We start from the raw sequence: 12339 nt of genomic DNA, 5'->3' as shown, positions 1-12339 counted from the left end.
ACGGCTATCTTTCCGACATCCAGGAACACACCAATAGCCAACCCAAATGCTATTTCATAAAGATAACAGCACTTAAATGCTGACAGGAAGTCAACAAATCTCATGCCCCATGATAAAGAAAAAAGAAAAACAATAAAATGAGGACATTTTCTTAATACAAGTGTATACATGCACAAACATGTTCTTTACAAAATAAGGAGGAAATACTCGTGAAGTTTATACTCCTTGTTTCTGCAAATAGTCATGTTGTCATAGCTGGTATTGATGACTACCTTCTTCCAGTACCCATTCTGTATTCCCATTGCCTTCAGCAAGCACCTCAGCCTCAGCAGGTCATGGTGTTTTACCTGGTGGAATGACCGAAACTTTCATTCCTGAAGGGTCTGGGCCATTTGTAGTCCTGTCTGGATTGGGCTGTTGTAGTTTCCCATTTACCTTAATCACAGGGCATGGTAATACTAAAAGATGCCTAATGGATCTCCTGTATTCCATGCATACTCTTCCTTATCCCCATTGTGGAGTAGTAGACTAATTCATCTTGATAATCCTGGTCAGTCACCTCAGGCAACACTGTAACTCCCTTGTTAGCCTTTTGACTTAGAGATAGGAGGAGCCCAAAGTTTCCAGATGCCAATCTTAACTTCTAGTTTAATGGAATCATTGTGTCTCCTGGTGGCAGAGATTTTCCCTCCAAAACTAAGACCTCTAGGCCAGCAGAAAGTAATGCTGTGGGAACAGGTAGCAAAAATTTTGGTAGTGGATCACTAGGGGCGATGGTGAGTGGTGCCACTTCCATTTCCACCCCTTGAGTCCTGGACCCGTGAATCCTGCCTATGGGAGAAACGGTACCATATATTGGATGCAGATTCAGAGCATACATATACAGCCTTCTGGAGAACTTTGCCTCAACCCTGCAAAGTATTGATAGCTAGTTGGCATTGTAATTATGACTTCAAAAGGTCATTCCACCCTTCATCAATCCAGCTGCTTCAGGATGATGGGGAACATGGTAAGACCAGGGAATTCCATGATCAGAAGCCCACTGCTACACTTCTTTAGCTATAAAATGAGTGACTTGGTCAGAAGCAATGCTATGTGGAATGCCATGATGGAGAATAAGGCATTCCATGAAGCCTAGGATGGTAGTCTTGGCAGTAGCATTGCATGCAGGATAGGCAAACCCATATCCAGAGTAAGTGTCTATTCCAATGAGGACAAACCACTGCCCTTTCTATGATGAAAGAGGTCTAATATAATCAACCTGCCATCAAGGAGCTGGCTGATCACCCTGAGGAATGGTACCATATTGATGGCTCAGTGTTGGTCTCTGCTGCTGGCAAATTGGGCACTCAGCAGTGGCCATAGCCAGGTCAGCTTTGGGGAACAGAAGTCCATGTTGCTGAGCCCTTGCATAACCTCCATCCCTGCCATCATGGCCAATTTGTTTACGTGCCCATTGAGTAATGATAGGAGTGGCTGGGGATAGAGGCTGAGTGGTGTCCACAGAATGAGTCATCCTATCCACTTGATTATTAAAATCCTCTTCTGCTGAGGTAGAGTAACCCTTTGGTGAGCTCTCATATGACATACACATATCTTCAGTTTTTGACCACTGGGAGAGGTCCATCCACACACTTCTTTCCCAAATGTCTTTGTCACCAGTTTTTCAATCAAGGTTCTTCCAAATCCCTGACCATCCAGCCAAACCACTGACTACAGCCTATGAATCAGTATATAATGGCACATCTGGCCACTTCCACTTCCAAGCAAAGTCCAAAACCAGGTGCACTGCTCAGAGTTCTCACCACTGGGAAGATTTCCCTTCACTACTGTCCTTCAGGGACGTTTTAAAAAGGGGAAAAGGGGCTGTTGTGCTGTAGCTGTCCACTTTTGGGTGGTGCCTGCATATCTTGCAGAACCATCTGTAAATTAGGCTCTTGTATACTCTTGCTCTGTCAACTGATCATAGAGAACTCTGTATAAGGCCATTGATGCAGGCTGGGAGAAAGATGGCAAGGTGGCAGGAATGGAGACTGTGGGCACTTGAGCCACTTCCTCATGTAACTTACTTGTGCTCTCAGGACCTGCTCTAGCCCTATCACCTATATACCACTTCCATTTGATGATAGAATGCAACTGTGCATGCCCCATTTTAGGGCTAGATGGGTCAGAAAACACTCTCAAAAGGAGAGTAGTTATCTGCAGAAGTAGTTATCTGCAGAAGACCTTGCTCCAAAATCCTAAAGGTCTCTGCTCTGATTCACTGATAGCGGCCTGCCAAAGGCTCGAAATGACATCCCTGTCTGTCACTGAGACCTCAAACACCATTGGATCTGCTGGGTCATATGGCCCAAGTGGCAGAGCAGCTTATACAGTAGCCTGGACCTGTTGCAGAGCCTTCTTCTGTTCTGGACCCCACTCAAAACCAGCAGGCTTTCGGGTCACTCAATAAATGGACCAGAGTAACACACCCAAATGAGGAATGTTTTGCCTCCAAAATTCACATAGGCCAACTAGGCATTGTGCCTCTTTCTTGGTTGTGGGAGGGGCCAAATGCAGCACCTTACCCTTCATCTTAGAAGGAATATCTCAACAGGTCCCACAGCACTGGACCCCTAGAAATTTTACTGAGATAGAAATTCCCTGAATTTTAGTTAGATTTATTTCCCATCCTCCTGTACACAAATTTCTCACCAACAAGTCCAATGTGTTTGCTACTTCTTGCTCACTGGATCCAATCAGCATAATGTCATCAATGTAATGGACCAGTGTGATGTCTTGTGGAAGGGAAGAGTCATCAGGATCTCTTCAAACAAGATTATGACACAGAACTGGACAGTTGATATATCACTGATGTAGGACAGTAAAGGTTTATTGCTGGCCTTGCCAGCTGCAGGCAAATTGCTTCTGGTTGGCCTTAAGGACAGGAATGCAGAAAAAGGCATTTGCCAAATCAATGGCTGCATACCAGGGACCATGAGATGTATTTTGTTCAAGCAATGAAACCACATCTAGTACAGCAGCTGCAAATGGAGTTACTGCTTGGTTAAGCTTACAATAATCCACTGTCATTTCCCCAAGATGCATTCATCTTCTGCACAGGCCAAATAGGAGAGTTGAGCTGAGATTTGTTGGGAATCACCACCCTTGCATCTTTCAAGTCCTTGATGGTGGCATTAATCTCTGTAATCCCTTCAGGGATGCAATATTGTTTTTGATTTACTATTTTTCTAGGTAGAGGAAGGTCTAATGACTTCCATTTGTCCTTTCCCATCATAATAGCTTTCACTTTAACAGCAAACACCTGGCAAGGCCATGCGTGTACCTTTTGTTGCAGGTCAGCCACTTGTATGATAAGAGCTTATGTCTGATTTTCCACAACTTTAGCTCTTTCTGAACAGGAGATAAGTTATTTCTCCCACTCAGAGAAATCTGAGAAGATTTGATGCCTCTGGATCCAGGAAAGAGAATCCCTGAGTTTATCATTTTCTTTCATCACTTTGTCTAGTTAACTTAGGAGCAACTAACCAACTTCATTATATTTGTTGGTTCTCCATATATGGTCAAATGTATTACGTATAGAGTTACTAAACTCCTTGCCTCTCATGAGGGTTGAATCAGGACCATCAAATGAACTTATTTTGTATAACTCTCTAAACAGTTCTTGCCAAGGACTATGAGTGTCCTCCATACTATTAGAAAGAGACTCCTTAGAATTTTGAGGTCTAATCACATTAAGCAGCAGTATTAGTCTGTTCTCAAACTGCTAATAAAGACATACCTGAGACTGAGTAAATTATAAAGTAAAGAGGTTTAATTGACTCACAGCTCCACATGGCTGTGGAGGTCTCACAATCATGGTGGAAGGCGAATGAGAAGCAAAGTCATGTCTTACATGTCAGCAGGCAACAGAGAATGAGAGCCAAGTGAAAGGGGAAACCCCTTATAAAATGATCAGATCTCGTGAGACTTATTTACTACCAGGAGAACAGTATGAGAAAAATTGCCCCCATGATTCAATTATCTCCCACTGGGTCTCTCCCACAACATGTAGGAATAATGGGAGCTATAATTCAAGTTAAGATTTGGGTGGCTACCCAGCCAAACCATATCAGCAGCTAACTCCAGAAGCCCTGAAACTGGCTAAATAAATGCATCCTTAAGATTCTGTGGCTCTAGAACCACTCCTGGTACCAAAATCTGTATTAGTCAGAGTTCTCTAGCGGGACAGACCTAATAGGATAGATGTATGTATGAAGGGGAGTTTATTAGGAGTATTGACTCACATGATCACAAGGTGAAGTCTCACAATAGGCTGTCCACAAGCTGAGGGGCCAGGAAGCCAATCTAAGTCCCCAAATCTCCAAAGTAGGGAAGCCGATAGTGCAGCCTTCAGTCTGTGGCTAAAGGCCCGAGTGCCCCTGGCAAATCACTGGTGTAAGTTTAAGAGTCCAAAAGTTGAAGAACTTGGAGTTCATTGTTTCAGGGCAAGAAGCATCCAGCATGGGAGAAAGATGGAGGCCACAAGACTTAGCCAGTGTGAACTTTCCAGGTTCTTCTGCCTGCTTTTATTCTAGCCATTCTGGCAGCTGATTAGATTGTGCCCACCCTGAGGGTGGGTCTGCACCTCCCAGTTCACTGACTCAAATGTTAATCTCCTTTGGCGACACCCTCACAGACACACCTGGGAACAATACTTTGTGTCCTTGAATTCAGTCAAGTTGACACTTAATATTTATTAACCATCAAATCAGGAAGATCAGGGTTTGCTCAAATTCATTTATGAAGATCTGGCATGTATCATTTGGGAGTTGTATCAAATCAGTATTCAATCAGAACATAGAAAACAGAGGCAATTTAATAGCAGGGATTAGCTACTAAGATGTTAGAAGGTTGAAAAAGCCAAATCAAGGAAGGAAAAATTAGGAACAGCAGGATGATGCTACTCCATTAAGCTGAAGAAGAATGAGGGACAAGTTCATAACCCATAGCGCGTGATTATTGTGCTTCTGGAGTTAAGCTGCCTGAGAGGAAATGGCACTTGCCTGTGCTGCTTTTTCTGCTTCTCTAGTAGCCACTGCTAGAAGCACTAACAGAGCTGAAAAAACAAAAAAAGACCTTGTCTTTCTTCCTACCTTTCAATCTCCTTTAGTGCTTCTCATTGACAACAGGTGACTAACAGGCAGCCCTCAGGCAAGGGAGTCCAGGGAATGTATTCACAGGCTTCTCATGCCAGGAAAAGAGAAGGGTTGGTTGAGACACCAGTCACATTGAGCAAAGGAGGAATGACTGTAATATAGTTGAGATTTTAACAGTCAATAAGGTAAATAAACATTTACTAAAAAACTATTATGAACAACATTTAAAAGTTATAAACAAGGCATTGTGCTACATGTTTGGAAAACTCAAAATGTATAAGAAATGAATACAAATCCTGGCTATTATGGAGGCTACTATAGTGAGAACAGACAAATACATAAGATATTCAAAGCAGGTGGTGATAAATATCCTAATAAGAATATAAACCAAGTAGTAACAAAGGACAAAAAAAAAAAAAAAAAAAAAAAAAAAGGACATTAACATTATCCAGATGTTTCCCCAGTTAAAGTTAATGACTTTCTTCTTTGTCCTTAGTTACTGCTTTGTTTATATTCTTATTAGGATATTTTCAACCCCTTTGTGCTTCACTTTACTCCTTTGTAAAATAACAGTGAAAATAATAGCACCGACTTCAACAGATTATGAGAGTATGATGGAGCCATCCATCAAAAGCTGAAAGTAAAATATTACAACAATCCTCAGACAAAATAAGGGCTTGTAAATATTTATTAGTTCCTAATAAATGTCTTGATTGTTAATTAAAAAACAAAACAAAATGAAGAAAAGGAGTTGGGTACTTTCCAATGATCTGTGTCCTTTTAACATAACCTGTGGACACATGCTTTGATTATTAGACAAATATTCTATGTCCTTGGCAAGTATATCTTACTAGTGAAAAATAAATTTTACAAATCACAAGTTGAAGCTTGACATCTAATAAATAATTTACAAAAATCTTAAGTATATTAAAAATTTAACTCTGATTGCTTTCAAGTGCATTTAATATTGCGGTTATCACATATTTGGTTAAAGATGGAATAAAATCACTAATCAGTTGTTCTTTTGTCTATTAAGAACTTATGGAATTTTAGATACAATGCAGTCTTTAAAGGATTTTTTTAAAGTTTATGAACCACTGGAGAATACTAGACAGGAAGTGGCATGTTCTGACTTAATTTTTAATATGATTAATAAAGGGAAAGGAAATTTATGGAGATTATCGTAAAACTACTACAATTATTCATGTCAGAGAGGAAGTCAGGTGAAAAGTCATTGAGTTTTGTGTTTTAAAGGCAGAGCAGACAGAATTTGCTAATGGATGGGGTGTGAATTTGAAGGAAAATGGAATTCAAGGGTTAACCCCGAGGTTTTTGGCCTGAGCAGAAGATGGAGGCACCAGATTTTAAAAGGAGAACATGGTTGAAAGAGAAATTTGGAAGGATAGCTTAGGATTTTAATTTTGAACTACTTGTGTTTGTTATACTATTTAATATCCAAGTGAAGATGTCAAGTAGGTATTTAAATATAGGGATCAAGTTGAGAGGCATGGTCTAGGTCAGATACATACATATGAGAATTGTCCAAGCATAGATGACATTTAAATCTATATGGTCAAAAAAGATCGCCTAGGAAGTGAGTATAGATAGAAAAGGTTAGATGATAAAGACTCCCTGTCCCTGAAGCGCTTCAGTACCTATAAGTGAAAGACATGAGAAAAACTCAACTCAAAGGAATTGAGAAGGAGCAATTGGTAACTATAAGGAAAATCAGGGGAGTGTGGTGTCTCAGAATACAAGTAAAGAACATCCTACAGGGAGAAAGAAATGATTAGCTGTGCTAAATGCTACTAAGTCAGGTATAGGGTGGAGACAGAATTGATTATTAAATTGCAATGAGTTGATCACTGATGGTCTTGAGAAGAATTTATAAGTTTTAAACCACACATATTTGTGGGCAATTATTTTTCTATGGAGGGGGCTATGATCTCCACAAATTCTTTTGTTCTCTTCAAATATTCTGAGCAAAATAATCTCTTCAGGCATTGCTACAGTTAGTATGCAAACTGTGAAGACTTGAGCTGTTATATTTAAGATTCTAGTGTCAAAAAATAACCCTGTGTCTTAGACAAAGCTACATTAACATGGCTTGATTCTATCTGGCTATGTTATAGATTGCAGTAACATGAAGAAGAAATCTGTATCTCCCCTTTTACATAGAAGGGAAAAAACACATTTGTTTGAAGTCTGAAAACTGCCTTTTTTCAATTTGATATAAAAATTTTCTCCCTTTTAAGCTAATTTCCATATTAACTTTTAAGTTTTTATGATAGTTAATTCTATATGTCAACTTGACTGAGCTAAGGGATGCCTGGATAGCTGGTAAGACATTGTTTCTGAGTGTGTCTGAGAGAGTGAATCTAGAAGAAATTAACATTTGAATCTGTAAGCTGACTAAAGAAGATCACCCTGATCAATGTTAGTGGGCAGCATCCAATGCACTGAAGGCCTGAATAGAACAAAAAGGCAGGGGAAAGGTAAATTTTTCTCTCTGCTTGAGCTGGAACATCGTCTTCTCCTGTCCTTGGACTCAGACGGGGACTTACATCATTAACCCCCAGTTCTTGAACCTTTGGACTTGGAATGAATTACATCACAGCCTTCCTGTTTCTGCAGTTTGCAGACAGCAGATCATGTGACCTCTCGGCTTCCAAATAGCATGAGTCAAATCCTATAAAAGAGAGAGAGAACTATACATATATATTTTTTTGTTTCTCTGAAAAACTCTGATACAGTTTCTGATACTTCAAATTTATATTCAATATTCCCTTGGCAACTATCATAAATAGAATTAGATATATACTTCTTTTCTAACAAGTGATTCAGACTTATACAAGTCTCACTTATGAATGTATGTTTAGAACAATTCTTAAGTACAACTTAAATAGTACACTTAAAAATAGAAGCAATATGTATATAGTATATTCACCACCATTAAACAGTTGAAATATTGTGTAAAGCGGGTAGAAAGTTATAAAACAAAAAAAACATTATTTTACATTTAATTTTAAATTGCTATTTTATATCAGGTTTCTAGTTGTCAAGAACTGTATTTATTTATTCAGAATATTGGTTCAAGATGGGCGACTAGATGCAGCCAGGTGAAACTACTACTACCAAAGGATTGAGATGACTGGTGCGCTTCTTACAGATCTTCAGAGGGAAGGCACCAAGAGTGATTGGAGAAAAGACACAGAGGCTGGGCTGAAACAGGAGGAGGCTGAGAACCATACATGGGGCTACCATGCACCAGGACTTGTTCTGGGCCCCAGTGACTCCAGGGGAACGAGTAAGTTGAACTGGTAAGGAGCAACCTGCTCTCACCATGAGCCTCTGGAATCCTGGCAGGAGGAGACACTTCAACCACCATGGACACTCAAGTTGGCAGTGAGAGGTGCTTAGAGGCATGGTAAGGGCAGCAAGGTAGCTAAAGTAGAGCCCAGGGGGGTTGGTGCAGGAATGTCTGTAGTGGAGCACCAGGGAAGCCCATCTCCCTAGGCTCGACTTGGTCCCACAAGAGACTTTCGCCCTGGGGGAACTGTCAGACTTGAACTCTGCAGGCCACTCTTGCCCATTAGATGGGGTCAGTTTGTCCTGAGCACCCCTGGTCTGCTGACTTCTCTTGGGGCTCCAGCCTTACTCTGCCTGCAGCCTTGGGTGCCCTGGGGGCCCACAACATAACTTCTTCAGGGGAAGACCATGGCTGAGTAGCAGAGAGCTCTGGCAGGGTGACCCCTATGGCCATACATCAGCCTGCTCCCCCTCCACACTGCAGCTTCCCTGAGCCCCACAGCAAAACCCCACATCGTTTTGCCTGCACATTTGTGTACTGGTGGATTTTGCCTTCCTTGTCCTGCCAGTGCACATGTGTGCCTCCACCCTGCCCTGCCACAACTGCAATGGGAGTGTACTCTGCCCCCCTCCCCCTGCCAGACTACCACTGCAGTGGGATCCTTGGCAGACACAGAACCTGCCAGCCCCACCCCTACCAGTGTCCCACCCTTACACCAACACTGCTGTGTGAGTGAAACTAGGCACAGAGAACAGCAGAACCTCCCCCTCCCTGAGCAATTATCCCTGCCTACAGCCACAGAGAATGCACACAGACCTGTGCCTGACAGCACTCTCTCCTGTGCTACCACCATCACCTGCACAATCACATCCAAAGTCAGCAGCAGGGCTACCCTCTCCCCTCAAAGCCATGCTGTCTCTGCCATTGTGGTGAATGGCCACATGGAGGCAGGCACCCTGGCACCTACTAGCAACCTGTTGCAGTTGACAAGCATGTACTTTGACACACTGCTGCTGCCACTGCTGGTGACATGTGTGAACAAGGACAGATCCCACTGCCACCACATTACAAAATACTTTGGCCAACACCACCCATGGAAGTGTAGGGACCTGTGGTTTAAGAGCACCCCAGCCCCTGAGCACAACAGAGTCCTAACCTCCAAGAGCCAGAGAACAAAACTGGGGCCCAATACAAGTCCCCTAGAGTTAGAGCACACAGTCCAGGAATTGAGACCTGAGCATTGCCCCCTTAAAATATTTCAGAAACAAACTCAGTAGGCTGAATCCACCTTATGTCACAATCAAGCCCTCAAGGTCATCAAACAGGATAAAAAAAATCATCCAAAGGTCAGCAACTTTAAAGATTAAAGAAACATCAGCCCACAAAATGAGGGAAAAAAAACAATGCAAGAACTCTCACAAGTCAAAAACCCAGAGTGCCTTCTTTCCTCCAAATAACTGTACTGCCTCTCCAGCAAGTGTTCTCAGCCAGGGTGAGATGCCTGCAATGGCAGAAATAGAATTCAGAATACAGATAGGCGTGAAGATCATTGAAATGCAGGAGTCCATTGAAACCCAATCTAAGGAGGCTAAGAATCACCATAAGAAGATACAGAAGCTGACAGACAAAATAGCCAGTATAGAAAAGAACATGACTGACCTGATAGAGCTGAAAAACATACTACAATAATTTAATAATGCAATCACAAGTATTAATAGCAGAATAGACCAAGCTGAGGAAAGAATCTCAGAGCCTGATATGGTTTGGCTGTGTCCCCACCAAAATCTCATCTTGAATTCCCACATGTTGTGGGAGGGACCCAGTGAGAGATAATTGAATTATGGGGACAAGTATTTCCCATTCTGTTCTCGTGATAGTGAATACGTCTCATAAGATCTGATGGCTTTTTAAAAAGGAGTTCCCTTGCACAAATTCTCTCTCTTTCCCTGCTTCCATCCATATAAGATGTGACTTGCTCCTCCTTGCCTTCCACCATGATTGTGAGGCCTCCCCAGCTATATGGAACTTTAAGTCCATTAAACCTCTTTCTTTTGTAAATTGCCCGGTCCTGAATATGTCTTTATCAGTAGTGTGAAAACAGAGTAATACAGTAAATTGGTACCAATAGAATGGGGTGCTGCTGAAAACATAGCTGAAAATGTAGAAGTAACTTTGAAAGTGCGTAACAGGCAGAGGCTGGAACAGTTTGGAGGGCTCAGAAGAAGACAGGAAAATGTGGGAAAGTTTGGAACTCCTTAGAGACTTCTTGAGTGGTTTTGACCAAAATGCTGATAATGATATGGACAATAAAATCCAGGCTGAGGTAGCCTCAAATGGATTTGAGGAAATTGTTGGGAACTAGAGCAAAGGTGACTCTTTTTATATTTTAGCAAAGAGACTGGTGGCACTTTGCCCTTGCCCTAGAAATTTGTGAAACTTTGTACTTGGGAAGGATGATTTGGGGTATCTGGCAGAAGAAATTACTAAGCAGCAAAGCACTCAAGAGGTGACTTGGGTGCTGTGAAAGGCATTCAGTTTTATGAGGGAAGCAGAGCATAAAAGTTCAGACAATTTGCAGCCTGACAATGCAACAGAAAAGAAAATACCATTTTCTGAGGAGAAATTCAAGCCAGCTGCAGAAATTTGCATAAGTAATGAGGAGCTGAATGTTAATCCTGAAGACAATGTGGAAAATGTCTCCAGGGCATGTCAGAGGGCTTCATGGCAGCCCCTCTCATCACAGGCCTGGAGGTCTAGGAGAAAAAAATGGTTTCATGGGTAGGCCTGGGGTCTGCATGTTATGTGCCACCAAGGGACTTGGCACCCTGCATCTCAGCCACTCCAGCTGTAGCTGAAAGGGACCAATGTAGAGCTCAGGCCATGGTTTCAGAGGGTGCAAGCCCCAAGCCTTGGCAGCTTCCATATGGTATTGAGCCTGCAAGTACACAGAAGTCAGGAATTGGGGTTTGGGAACCTCTACATAGATTTCAGAAGATGTAGGAAAATGCCTGGATGCCCAGGCATAAGTTTTCTGCAGGGGCAGGGTCCTCATGGAGAACCTTTGCTAGGGCAGTGCAAAAGGGAAATGTAGGGTCAGAGCCCCAACGCAGAGTCCCTACTGGGGCACCACCTAGTGGAGCTGTGAGAAGAAGGCCACCATCCTCCAGACCCCAGAATGGTAGATCCACTGAAAGCTTGCATCATTACACCTGGAAAAGCTGCAGCCACTCAATACCAGTTGGTGAAAGGAGCTGAGAGGGAGACTGTACCCTACAAAGCCACAAGGGTAGAGCTGCCTCTTGCATCAGCCTATCTTTTGCATCAGCATAACCTGGATAAGAGACATGGAGCTTTAAGATTTGACTGCCCACTGGATATCGAACTTGCATGGGGCCTTTAGCCCCTTTGTTTTGGCCAATTTCTCCCATTTGGAATGGCTGTATTCTCCCATTGCCTGTACCCCCATTGTATCTAGGAAGTAACTAACTTCCTTTTAATTTTACAGGCTCATAGGTGGAAGTGACTTACCTTGTCTCAGATGCAACTTTGGACTATGGACTTCTGAGTTAGTGCTGAAATGAGTTAAGACTTTAGGGGACTGTTGGGAAGCATGATTTGTTTTTGAAATCATGAACATGTTTAAATGTGAGAACATGAGATTTGGGAGAGGCCAGGAGTGGAATGATATTATTTGATTGTGTTCTCATCCAAATATCATCTTGAATTCCCACACATTGTGTGAAGGACACAGTGGGAGGTAATTGAATTGTGGGAGCAAGTCTTTCCCATGCTGTTCTCATGATAGGGAATGTCTCATGTGATCTGATGGTTTCATAAAGAGGAGTTCCCCTTCACAAATTATCTCTCTTTGCCTAATGCCATCTACGTAAG

Source organism: Macaca thibetana, chromosome 12 (genome assembly GCF_024542745.1).
Source record: "Macaca thibetana thibetana isolate TM-01 chromosome 12, ASM2454274v1, whole genome shotgun sequence".
NCBI classification, from domain to species: domain Eukaryota; kingdom Metazoa; phylum Chordata; class Mammalia; order Primates; family Cercopithecidae; genus Macaca; species Macaca thibetana.
Note: the sequence above shows the minus strand (reverse complement) of the source record.